We start from the raw sequence: 13,732 nt of genomic DNA on the forward strand, positions 1-13,732 counted from the left end.
AAGGAAACATAAAAGAAGAAACTGGGAAAAGATATTTTATCTTTTTAATAGCAATATGTAAAGAATTAATAAACTATCATATTCTCCTAGTAATATGTGAAGTATTAATAAAGCATCATATTCCCATTCTAGGAAGGACTATTAAAATAATTACTGAGAGGGAAAAAGCCTTTGAATAATTGGGAACAGAAAGACATATAAATACTTTCAAGTTCTGATCAACTGTAATCCCATTAATACACAGACATGCTATTTGAAGTCTTGAAACTTCCTTTCATAGGACGGGTGCCACCACGCCCCCCAAAACCTCCTTTCAAACACGGGTATTTTATACCACACAGACAGAATGTCTAATGTGAAGTAGTTCCTAAGCAAGGTGTTTTTTCTTCTAATTAGTAGTAATCAATAACAAATATTTCTTTAGATTTATCAACAAATTATTAATTTCCTGGATTTAACTTCTTTCCATTTCAAATATAAAGAATGACCATTCGACAGGCTGATGTTCATCCTTAGAATAAATATAGAAATTAAATAAAACATAAAAACCTTCTATGTGAAGGCTCCAGAGAAATGCTGATATGTCCAGGCATTAGAGAGCCAAGATTTCAATGAAAGGGAATCATAGAGTGGGGAGTTGACATTGTGCAATCCGCTTTTCTCATAGTGGCACTTACTGCTACTTGGCAAAGAGGGAAAGGCTGAGAATATGGGAATAGGTCTACAGATAAGAATCAGAGAAGTCAGTAAGGCCTTTGGCAATTTCTTAGAACTAAAAAGATAAAAAGTAGAGTCTAGAGTCCAGGCCTACCAAGATACTTAGTACTTAAGCAACTCATGTCCAGAGGTGGGGAAGATGTGAAAAACAGCCTTGTACTTGTGGTTACTCCCCACCACCAAAAAAATAACTTTTTCTCAACACACAAACTGCACAGGAGAAAATTTCTAAGAAGGTAAACAGAAAGCTTATTACTATTACTTTTATTACTATTATTTTTATACTAGACAGCATGAATGCATGCAAGAGAGAAAGAGAGAACTCATCAATGAGGCCTGGTTATGCTGCAATCTTTTTTCCTCCATTTCTGAATTCCATCAAGATCCTAGTCACACATGTACATGCAGCCAGTGCATTTTTCAGGCTGCTGAGGTCAGGATTCAAATCATACTTGTCCAGGTGAGATCTGGTCCCCACCTGCATATCTTGTAAACACTATGCTACAGAGTGGCCCAGGAAGAAAGATTTTAAAAAGCAGAATGAAGTTGCTATGTTCTCTCTATACTGAAGAGGAAAAGAAATAAGAATTAAAATCTTCAAAAGAGAAAGACCCTGCTAAACAATCTAGGATTTCAGTTGCAACCCAAAAAGATGAATACACTATGGGAGAGTGTATGCCCAGGATAGCCAAATTTTTACAAAAATCATAATCTAACCTGGAGCCAGCATAGTATCTGATTTAATTGAGGTGATCTATCCTCCCTATGTGTAGTTGCCAATATCCTCAACAATTTTTCATGCACAGTACCTTGTATTTAATAAAAATTTATCAGATATGCAAAAAAGAAAGCAAAAACAAGGTGAAGAAGAAAAATGAAATGAACAGAGAAAGACATCAAGATGATATTTTTCTAGCCAGCATAACCTGATATTTAAATCTGACGAATTGATACCTGAAATTAAAATTATCAGACAATTCACAGTTGGAAAACAAAACAAAACAAAAAACTCTAAACAAAATATACCAAAGTTACTTCATTTAATTTAGTAATGAAAACTTTATTAGTCTAATTTGTCACAGTACTGGAATAAGGAGAAAGATGCATAAAATGAAACTGAGCGAAAATCACTACCTCTTCTGGGTAGAAACACTTAACAAATTTGAAATACAAAAAAAAATCTTTTTTTTTGGAGAGGTTTTCACTATAGGGCACGTGCGCTCACCAGACAGACAGAGAAAGACATAGAGACAGAAAGTGAGAAATCACCCCCCAGAGGGGATGGTCACACCGCAGTCCCTTCTCCTCCATTCTCCTCTTGGGATCTTGGGCACGCATGCACATGCACCCAGCGTGAGTTTTAAGCCACCAGGTCTGGGACGCGAACCGCAGTCGACTACGTGGAAGTCCAGCAACATAGCCATTACGCTAACTGCTGGTTCCCAAAAATCATCTTTAATATGACTTTTTAAAAATAAAGCAAACATCATCCCACTTTATGTAAAATATTTTAAAGCCTCTACCATAAGATTAGAAACAAGGCAAGAATGCCTGGTATCCTCATTCTCCCCACATATTAGTGGAAATTTTAGCCAGTTCAGTAATGCAAGCATAAAGAAGACATCAGGATTAGAAAAGAAATAACTATGTCATTATTTATAAATAAAATTATCATCCTGGGAGACAACTTTCCCACCACAGCAAAAAAATATGGAATTCAAACCAAATATGGGGAAAAAATGCTTTAATGAGTCAACAGAAAGGAAACCTCAGAAGAGAATTGTTAACTATTTTTTTTTAAATAGAACACTAGAACTGAAAATTATAATAAATGGAGAAAAACAATATTCCCTTTCCTTTTTTTTTGGAGAGGTTTTTGCTATAGGCTGCGTGCACTTGCCAGACAGAGAGAGACATAGAGACAGAAAGTGAGAAATCACCCCCCAGAGGGGATGGTCACGCCGCAATCCCTTCTCCTCCATTCTCCTCTCAGGATCTTGGGCACGAATGCATACGCGCCCAGTGTGAGTTTTAAGCCACCAGGTCCAGGACGCAAACTGCGGTTGACTAAGTGAGAGTCCAGCGACATAGCCATTACGCTAACTGCTGGTTCCCAACAATATTCTCTTAACTGTAGAGTATAGATAATAAATATTAGCGAACTTGAAAGCACATAAATAGATCTTCTCTAATTCAAAAAATATGAAGGAAAAAAAAAGTCGTAACTGCTTTCACTGTGTCCCAAAGTTTATGGAGAGTGGTGTATTCATTATTGTTGTCTCAATGAAATTTTTATTTCAGTCTTATTTTGTTCAGTAGTTTAAAAATAGTTCAAGAGTAGGTTGTTTAATTTCCACGTATTTTCAAGGGATATTTTTGTAATTGATTTCAAGCATAATTCTATTGTGGTCAGAGAAGATGCTGGGTATAGTTTCTATACTTTTAAATTAGTAGAAGTTTGCTTTGTGGCCTATTATGTAGCGAATCTTTGAAAATGTTCCAAAGCCAAATGAGAAAAAGGTGTATTTTTAAATACTGAGTGGAATGTTTTCTGTATATCTGTCTGATCCATTTGGTTTGTGTTATCAATTAGTTCCTAGGTCTCTTTGTCTACTTTTTTCCTAGGTGACATGTGCAGTGGTGACAGTGAGGTGTTGAATCTTCAAAAATTAGTGTGTCGTAGTCAATTTCTTCCTTTAGATCTAACAGTCTTTCTTTTACATAGTGGGTGCTCTGACATCGGATGCATAAAAATTTATGATTGTTGTATTTCCTTGTAGTGTCCTTCTTTGTCTCTTTTTTATCCTTTTTGTCCTAAAGTTCATTTTGTCTAATATCAATATTACTATGCCTACCTGTTTTCATGAAACAATTTTTTACCAGCCCTTCACTTATAGTCTATGTATATCTTTGTCAATAAGGTGTCTTTCTTATAAGCAACGTGTAGAGAATTCCTGCTTTTTCATCCACTGAGCCAATCTGTTTCTTTAATTGGGGAATTTAATTTATTAACATTTGAACTTATTATAGATAAATGTGGACTTAGCCCTGTCATTTATTACTCTTCTTTTTCCTAGTTGTTTGGCATTCTCTTGCTTATATTTCTCTCTCTTTAGTTTTACAGGTGTAGTATTCTCTAAAGTATTTCCTGAACAGCTTACCTCCTTTTGGTAAAATTGTTCAGCTTTTGTTTATCTGGGAATTATTTCATTTCTCCTTTCATTTGAAGAACAATCTTGATGGATATAGTATTCTTGACTGAAATTGTTTTTCTTTGAGAGTTTTAAGTATGTATTCCCACTTTTTTCTTGGCTGCATTGTTTCAGTTGAGAGGTCCACTGTTAGTCTAATGGGGTAATCTTTGTAAATAACTTGATGTTTCTCTCTTGTCAACTTTAGACTATTGCTTTTGTCTTTGATTTTTGCCAGTTTGGCTATGATGTGCCTTGGCAATAATCTTTGTATATTAAATCTATTTGATGATCTTTGTATTTCTTGCATTTCAACTTCTATTTACCTCTGTAAATTTGGAGTTTTCAGCTAATATATCATGAAATAAATGTTCTAAGGTTCTACCTGTCTCTTCACCTTCTAGAATAACCAATATGTTAATATTCAGCCTTTCAATGGTGTCTAGAATGTCCTGTGTGTTTCCCTCTTTTTGGTGTTTATTTTTATATACTTCTTGGTTGTTTAGAGTATGTCAGAAGTTCTGATTTTAAGGTCAGAGATTCTTTTCTGCATGGTATAATCTGTTGTCAATACTTTTGAGGGAGGTTTTGATTTACTGATTCATACTTTTTATCTCCAGAAGTTCTGTTTGATTCTTTTCAAAGTGTCTATCACTTTATGTAGTTTTTTCTTCAAGTCATGGAAAGATTTTTCTCATCTCCTGGAGTTGGTTATCTGTTTTCTCTTGCATCTCATTGCTTTTAGTTATGATAAATATGAATTCTTTTTCTGATATTTCTGTGATTTCTTGTTTTCTATCCATTGTTAGTGAGGAGTTATTGTGCTCCTTTAGGGGTGCATTTCCTGTTTTTCTCATATTTCTTGAGGCTTTGCTGAGAATTTTAGGCATCTGGTGATGAATTCACTTCTTGCCACTTTTTTGGAGTAGGTTTCTGTAGCTATGTGCACATGTGCTTCCATCTGATTGTGAATTAGTTCTTGCCAATTTCCCTCTTTGACTGTGGTGGCAGTGTTTGTTTCATTTTTTTGCTGGAGTGAGTGTGGGGAGGGAGTTCCTGTAGATCCTCACTGAATTCAGATGTTTGGATCCTATATACCCAAACTTCTCTGATCCCTTGTGGCAGGGGTCCAAGCTGAGAAGTCAGAATGTAAAGTTGGTATGCAAAATTGATTGCCATGTTGTACACAACATGTGGATCAAGGTTGTCTCCTCTTGTGCTCTAGGCTGACAGGAGGCTTTTGTGATGAGCTGGGACCAGGTAGCCTTGCTTTTCCTCTGCTCCTGAATGAGTGGAAAGTAGGGTTGCATGAGAACCAGAAAGGTAGTCCCTCTACCTTCTAATTTCGAACTGTAGAAATTGGGATGGTGGTTCTAAGAGCCAAGGCAGCTCACTCCTTCCATTAGCTGGTCAGGGGGCTTTGGTAATGAGCTGGGACTAGATGACCCTGCTTTCCTTCAGCTTCTTCTAATTCTGCAACTACAGAAACAAGAGTGGTGGTCCTGAAGGTTAAGGTAGCCCCTCCTTCACTGTTATTATGTTTTCAATTAAAAATAAAGCAAAAAGGAAAATACAAATTGTACTTCATCAAAATAAGAATCCTTTGTCTCTTTGCACTATTAAAAATAAAATAGAAAGGCAGTCCACAAATTGAGAGGATACACTTACTTTGTGTGCATGTGTCTGACAAGGACTTACATGCAGATATATGAAAACTCTTATAACTCAATAGTGCAAAAGCAAGAAAAATAATAATAAGTGGGCTAAAAATTTGAAAGAAAAATTTGAAATATTTTTTGCAAAAGCAAATTAACAAATCACCAATAAAATGTCTAGAATCACATTTGAAATGTTTAGCATCAAGGCTGGCAGGTGGCATACTGGTTAAGGGTCCCACATGGCTGACTGCAGTTCGAGCTCTGGACCTGGTGGCTTGCTTTTTCTCTCTCACCCTCTCTCTCACTCTCTCACTCTGTCCCTCTCTGGTCAATTTTTTTTTTTAAAAAAGTAAAAATAAGTTAATACAGTTAAGTAAAATAATTCTTTTTTTTTTTTTTAGAGGTTTTTGCTATAGGGTGCGTGCGCTCGCCAGAAAGAGAGAGACAGAAAGCGAGAAATCAAACCCCCCCCCCCAAGGGGGATGGCCACGCCACAATTCCTTCTCCTCCATTCTCCTCTTGGGATCTTGGGCATGCACATACACACGTCCGGCGTGAGTTTAAGTCACCGGGTCCTGGACTTGAACTGCGGTCGACTACATGGGAGTCCAGCGACATAGCCATTACGCTAACTGCTGGTCCCAGTAAAATAATTCTTTAAGAAAATGCTTAGCATTACTAATCCTTGGGAATTGCAAACCAAAACCAAGATGAAATAACCAGTTTACAGAATTGAACTGGCTATGAAAAGACTGATGATATCCAATATTGACAAGCATGAGGAGTACTTGGGATGCTTATTGCCTGTGGGTGTGTGAAATATGACCACTTTGTAAGAGAAATTAGGAAAGAAAAAGAAATTAGAATCTTTTTATAAAGTTAAATATACATACATTTAATGAAGATGGAAGTTGGGATTGAATATACATGTTCATAGAAGCATTTTTTTTTTAAAGTTTATTTTCTGAGAGAGAGAAAGAGAAAGATATTCTGAGTAGGGTCTTCATGCCATGACCATCCCCAAGACCTGCAGTTAGCCAGGCTCATAGGTGTTCCCAGTGTGTTCAGGCATACCTAGGACCTGAATCAGGAGCCTTGCTGTGTGACCTCCAGCATCATATAGCAGTACCCCTGCTGCACATAGCGCACTATGACTGGGCTCGCAGCATAGCTGTGAATACATGAAAACTTGACATGATATCAATACTCATCAATAGGTGAATGGATATATATATATATATATATATATAGAGAGAGAGAGAGAGAGAGAGAGAGACGCTGGATTCAGTTCATGGAAAAATACACACTATAAAAAATTTTGGGGAACCAGCACTTAGTGTAATGGCTATGTCGCTGGATTCCCATGTAGTCGACTGTGGTTCGTGTCCCGGACCCGGTGGCTTAGAACTCACGCCGGGCGCGTGCGCATGCATGCCCAAGATCCCAAGAGGAGAATGGAGAAGGGATTGCGGCATGACCATCCTCCCTGGGGGATGATTTCTTACTTTCTGTCTCGATGTCTCTCTGTGTCTGTGGCGAGGGCATGAGCCCTATAGCAAAAAAAAAACTCTCAAAAAAAATTCTGAATGAATTTCAATTTCTTTTTTCTTAGAGAGATTTTTGCTATGGGCATGTGCGCTTGCTGGAGAGACAATGAAAGACAGAGAGACAGAAAGTGAGAAATCACCTCCCAGGAGGGATGGCCATGCCACAATCCCTTCTCTTCCATTCTCCTCTAGGATCTTAGGCACATAACCACATGTACCTGGCATGAATTTTAAGTCACTAGGTCCAGGACTTGAACCATAGTCAACAATGTGGGAGTCCAGTGGTGTAATCATTACACCATATGCTGGTCCCAAATTTCAAGCTGGAAGCTCAAATCTGAGAGACCTTACCCATGCACTCCAGTTGCCAAGAGAGCAATGGATGACAAAGGGTTCCACAGGTACCTTGCTTGGCCACTCCTTCTCCTGGGGGGGGTCACTGGAAGCTCTACCTCAGATCCTGCTTCTGATGCCAAAACTGTTAAAAGAAAAATAAACCAGCCAATTTCATAGTTTAAGTAGTGCAAATTTTAACACAATTTAAATTAGGCAGTTGTCCCCAGGCTTTTGGACAACTCTGGCCAGCCACATGCTCAACACAGCTTTTTAAGTCTGCAGAGCAGGGAAGTGAGGTGTATAGTAAAAGGGAAGTGTCCTACACAAGACGTGAGGGAGCGAAGTAGAGAAATTGTTGGTTACATTTTGAAGTTTGCATTAACACTGTTTGAAAGATGGGATGCCTGCGATTGGCTATAACTTAGCAACCAGCTCAGAAAAACAGCCTAAAGTATATGATTTCAGCTTATCCTTAGGAATCAAAGTGTGGGCGTACAACACCTGTTTTAGGCCAAAATAATTTAATTTAACAATACCAAAATAAACTTCTACTTAAATTCCACTTTTCTCCTACCTTTTTGAATTCCTCTCATATGTCTGTATAATAGAATATCACTCAGCAATACAAAGAAATAGATTATCGATGCATATAAAAACACAGACCAACACTAAAACCATTTTTTAATAAAAGAAGTATACACAAAAGATACATACTGTATGACTTCATTATATAAAGTCTAACATCAACAACACTGTTCTACACTGAGAGAAATCAAGTCATGGTTGCCAGGGGCTAGTAGCAAGGGAATTGTCTAGAAAAGGGCACAGGGGACTTTTTTGGGAGTGAGAAAAATGTTCTTTATTTTAATTGATATAGTAATTATACAGATGTGTACATTTGTTTTCAGACTTAGCACTTTAAGTGGGTGCAACTTACTGCATCTAAGTCATACTTCATGAAAATTAATGAAATTAATTAAAAATCACAATAATTTTGCTTACACATAGTATATTGGCTAATTATTTTTGAAAGTGACAGTAACATGTTGGTGAGCATGTGGAATACTGTGGACTACCTTAAAGTACTAGTGAGTAAGTAAATTGGTAAAATCACTTTGGAAAATAATTTGCCAGTAGCTACTCTTAGCCAACCTTTTGCATGTTCAAGACCCATTGATATCACTACAAAGTTTTCAGCCCCAAAGAAACATACAAGAATGTTCATGGCAGGACTGTTTTTAAAATACAGAAAGCATAAATAATTCAAGTGATTATATGTGATAGAATAGATAAATAAATTACAATGGAAGGTTACACAACACTAAATATAAACAAGCCATTGCTAAACATACTGTAGATGAATCTTGTAAAAGTCAGTATTGAGTGAAAGAAGTAAAATACAGAAGAGAATACACTATACAATTCTATTGTGCAAATGTATGGTGTGAGAAGTTAGGATAGTGGTTTATCTGGTGGGGACAGTAACTATGGATGTGGAGACATTTGCACTGATAATATTAAAATTTCAGATATTGGTTGCTTAGTATGTTCATTTTGTGAAAATGAACCTAGCTTTATACTTATAACTCTGTACTAATATATGTTACATTTCAATTAAATTTTTCTTAAAATGTTAAAACAACTGAATGAAAAGTAAGATATTCCATCAATTATCTAGCTATTGCTTTATATAACTCTGCAAATTCTCTGATGTCTAAGAGAAATCCTTGAGCCCTGAAACCCTCAAAAAGTCATAGTATTTATGGATTTCTTTTTTTCTATTCAGTGCTACTGATTTCTAGGGGTGAAAATTTAAAACAAAACAAGAAAAACTACACAAACCAATCTTATCCCAGAGGTAGTAAGGCAGTCTTTTTTTGAAAGACAGAACAAAAATCAACTTGAGTATATTTGTCAATTGTGTCTGAAAAGGTAGTGAAAACAAGTAAAATAAATCAATAAATGGTTGTTTATTGAAGATGAATAATATGATAATATTCTTGATTATGTCATCACACATTATATGCATGTTTGAAAAAAACTATGTTGTACCTCACAGATATGTATGATTAATGGTAAGTAAGAAATTATGAAATATTCTTTTTAAAAGAACATAAATTCAAAATAAATTTAAAAAATTAACTTTAGGTTATGTGTATAAAATGTATATGAAACATACAAATTTTCTGTTTATACTTAGATCCCATCTGCATGATATTGAATTAACTAATCCCTTTTTTGTTTTGTATTTTACCATGCTACTAGGATTTGGGGGATGGGCATGTATACACACATGCAAAGAGTGGTTTTTCAAGCCAACAGGACCAGAATTCAAACCATGGTCACCCATGTGGGATCCATCTCCCAATGCACAAAGTTTAGTAACTGTGTTATGGGGTTGGCCTCCAAGCATTTTTTTTTTTTTTTGAGAGGTTTTTGCTATAGAGCGCATGTGCTCACCAGACAGACAGAGAGAGACAGAGAGATAGAAAGTGAGAAATCACCCCCCAGGGGGGGATGGCCATGCCACAATCCCTTCTCCTCCATTCTCCTCTGGGGATCTTGAGCATGCTGGTCCCCAAGCATTTTTGATAAGGAATTCTACCTATACCACCATTATATTCCCTTTTCTGGCTTATTGCAAGTATTTTGAGAGATAATTTGAGTGAAAATCTTCTAATAATTCCCACTACATGTTAATTATTACCATTAAATCTTAGCCTTCATAGTAGCCAAAATTCAGCATAACTCAAATATTAACTTTGATGTAAATATTATGCTTTTCAATAAAACTTTATGATACTGGTAATTAACCATATGTGCAGTTCAGTGCTACAGACCTACTTTATGAACTCGATAGTAATGAAAAATCAGATGTTGCTGTTTGTTTATTAAGCTGATATTTGCAGAAACACTCCTTGAGGCACTCAAAAGACCAGCTTCAAAGGCTTATAGTTTTAATTTATACCCACCTATACCTCCAAAGGGATCTGATACAGCTACAAACTTCAGTAAGCTATAAATTTGGAAAAGCTTCCAACCAGCATTTTTCTGAATGCATTCTGTTGAGAGGTTTTTGCTATAGAGCGCATGTGCTCACCAGACAGACAGAGAGAGACAGAGAGATAGAAAGTGAGAAATCACCCCCCAGGGGGGGATGGCCATGCCACAATCCCTTCTCCTCCATTCTCCTCTGGGGATCTTGAGCATGCTGGTCCCCAAGCATTTTTGATAAGGAATTCTACCTATACCACCATTATATTCCCTTTTCTGGCTTATTGCAAGTATTTTGAGAGATAATTTGAGTGAAAATCTTCTAATAATTCCCACTACATGTTAATTATTACCATTAAATCTTAGCCTTCATAGTAGCCAAAATTCAGCATAACTCAAATATTAACTTTGATGTAAATATTATGCTTTTCAATAAAACTTTATGATACTGGTAATTAACCATATGTGCAGTTCAGTGCTACAGACCTACTTTATGAACTCGATAGTAATGAAAAATCAGATGTTGCTGTTTGTTTATTAAGCTGATATTTGCAGAAACACTCCTTGAGGCACTCAAAAGACCAGCTTCAAAGGCTTATAGTTTTAATTTATACCCACCTATACCTCCAAAGGGATCTGATACAGCTACAAACTTCAGTAAGCTATAAATTTGGAAAAGCTTCCAACCAGCATTTTTCTGAATGCATTCTGCACAATATTAATTCCACAGGAGATTAAAAAGTGTAACAAAAGAAAAGAAAGAAATTGTGTGATTAAATAAATTGAAAACTAGTGTACTCATTTCTCAGCGTAGCTCTTCAGAAAGAAATGCACAATGTGAGTCTGAATTAGGGGCACAGCATATGTCTCACATATAGATTTGGCCACTGAAAGTAACTTTTATCATGTGCTTTATTTAAGAATAGAGTTTTCTTCTACACATTTTGGGAAATAGTACTTAAAACACAGTATGAAAAAAGGTCACTGAAGTTTTTTGTTGTTGTTGTTATTCTTTTTTTTTTCAAATATTTATTTAATACCATTTGTTGTAATTACTATTTTTTTAATTCAAACAGAGAGAGACAGTGAGAGAGGAAGGTGAGAAAACAAGCCGCCAGTTATGGGAATGGAACCCTGGTCAGCCATGTGGGAATCCAGCGCTTTTAACCACTACACCACCTGCTGGGCCCAGTTATTCTTTAAGAATATTCATTCAGCTACTTTTAAGTGCAGCTATTCTTGAGTCTTTTTTTTTTTAATTTTAATTTTTATTTTTATTTTTTTATGCTGCAGGGCTCATGTGCTCACCAAGGAGACAGAGAGAGGAAAAGTGAGAAAGCACCCTTGCAACCCCTTCTTTTCCGTTCTCTTCTTGGAATTTTGGGCATGCAGGCACATTCGTCTGGTCGGGTTTGCAAATCACTGGATCTGAGAGGAGATCTTTGTAATCAGCCATGTGGGATCTAGCCAGCTTAACACCATCATGCTACTAGCTGGCCCCCTGGGTCCCTTCTGGTGTCTGATCAGAATTACAACAGAGGAAACTGTGATTAGACTACCAAAGCTATTCTCTTGAGATCTGCAACTATCTACTATGGCAGTAACGTTTAGAATTTTGAGTCTGTTGTACACAGCTTTCTCTTCCATGATCTTTGCCACCTCATAGAACAACTCTTCAGTGAAGATCTCAGTGCACAGAAATGAGGTTATGTTATCTAACATCAATCTTTGATTTTCTTTCATTTTCTTTTTTTTTTTCTTTTTTTCTTTTTTTTTTTTTTTTTGTAGAGGTTTTCACTATAGGGCACGTGCTCTCACCAGACAGACAGAGACATAGAGACAGAAAGTGAGAAATCACCCCTCAGGGGGGATGGTCACACCGCAATCCCTTCTCCTCCATTCTCCTCTCAGGATCTTGGGCACGCACGCACACATGACTGGCATGAGTTTTAAGCCACCGGGTCCAGGACGCGAACCACAGTCGACTACGTGGGAGTCCAGCGACATAGCCATTATGCTAACTGCTGGTTCCCTGGTTTCCTTTCATTTTAATCTTCAGCTACACTGTCTTCTTTTTTTCTCAAGGCACTGTGGCCTCATAATTTAATGAGTGTCATTGGACAAACACATCTGAAAGAGGCCACCATGTGTAAATTTTAGCAAAAGTACTAGCAAAGAGCATTAAAGCAATTACCTTGGATATGAAATTACAGGTGTAAAAGGCAGTTTGAGGTCAGTGGAACTTTTCATCACATTGCAAAGACTATGGGACTTACAGTTGCTCTGTGAGAGTATTGTGATAATAAAAGCCTAAGGACCTTTAAATGATATTAATTAGATTCTCCATGAAAGGATTGCAAAATTAGAATTACTTTGCTCTCAATTATGATTTAAATTATGGTTCAAATTTCACCTTAAAACATGAAGGTGAGAAAATTTTGTTTTACTATGAAGGTTCAAGGCAGTCAATATAAAATAACACTCCAAATACAAAAATAAGTTTCATGAGAAATAGTTAGAAAGTCTGATGTTCTTTTTGAAGGAATGGCCATACCATAATGAATCTGATAACCTGAGCTACACACACACACACACACACACACACACACACACACATATGCTCATGGATAGAAACACTGCCTTTGGGGACCAGCAGATAGTGTAATGGTTATGTCACTGGACTCTCACATAGTTGACCACAGTTCAAGTCCAGGACCTGGCAGCTTAAAACCCATACTGCGTGTGTGTGTGTGTGTGTGCGTGTGTGCGTGCGTGTGCCCAAAATCCTGACAGAAGAATGGAAGAGAAGGGACTGCAGCATGGCCATCCTCCCTAGGGGGTGATTTCTTGCTTTCTGTCTTTCTCTGTCTCTCTCTGTCTTTTTGGTAAGCACATGCACCCTATAACAAAAATCTCTCCCCCCGCCAAAAAAAAAAAATGCTTTTGACATGTGAAAAATACCTGAAATTAGATTGTTATTCTCTTAATAAGAAAGATTTCTATTTAGTTAAATGTAAAAGGGAAGAATTATGTAATTTTTAATGTGAGAGATTATGACTTAAAATCATCTTATAAAAATTCATTATAAGCAAGAGATAGAAATTATAACACCTCAGTGATTACCTTCTAAAACTGTTAATAAACATTTTCAGTGCTTGCTTCTGTTCAGAAAACCTTCAATTGATTAAAAATTACTACAACTTTAAAAATGCTGTGAGTGATGTGTTGGTAATCATTAATGTATACCTGTAAGCTTTCATTAAAAGTTAATAGAGGGAACTCAGGGTTT

Source organism: Tupaia chinensis, unplaced genomic scaffold, assembly GCF_000334495.1.
Source record: "Tupaia chinensis unplaced genomic scaffold, TupChi_1.0 Scaffold147918_1, whole genome shotgun sequence".
NCBI classification, from domain to species: Eukaryota; Metazoa; Chordata; class Mammalia; order Scandentia; family Tupaiidae; genus Tupaia; species Tupaia belangeri.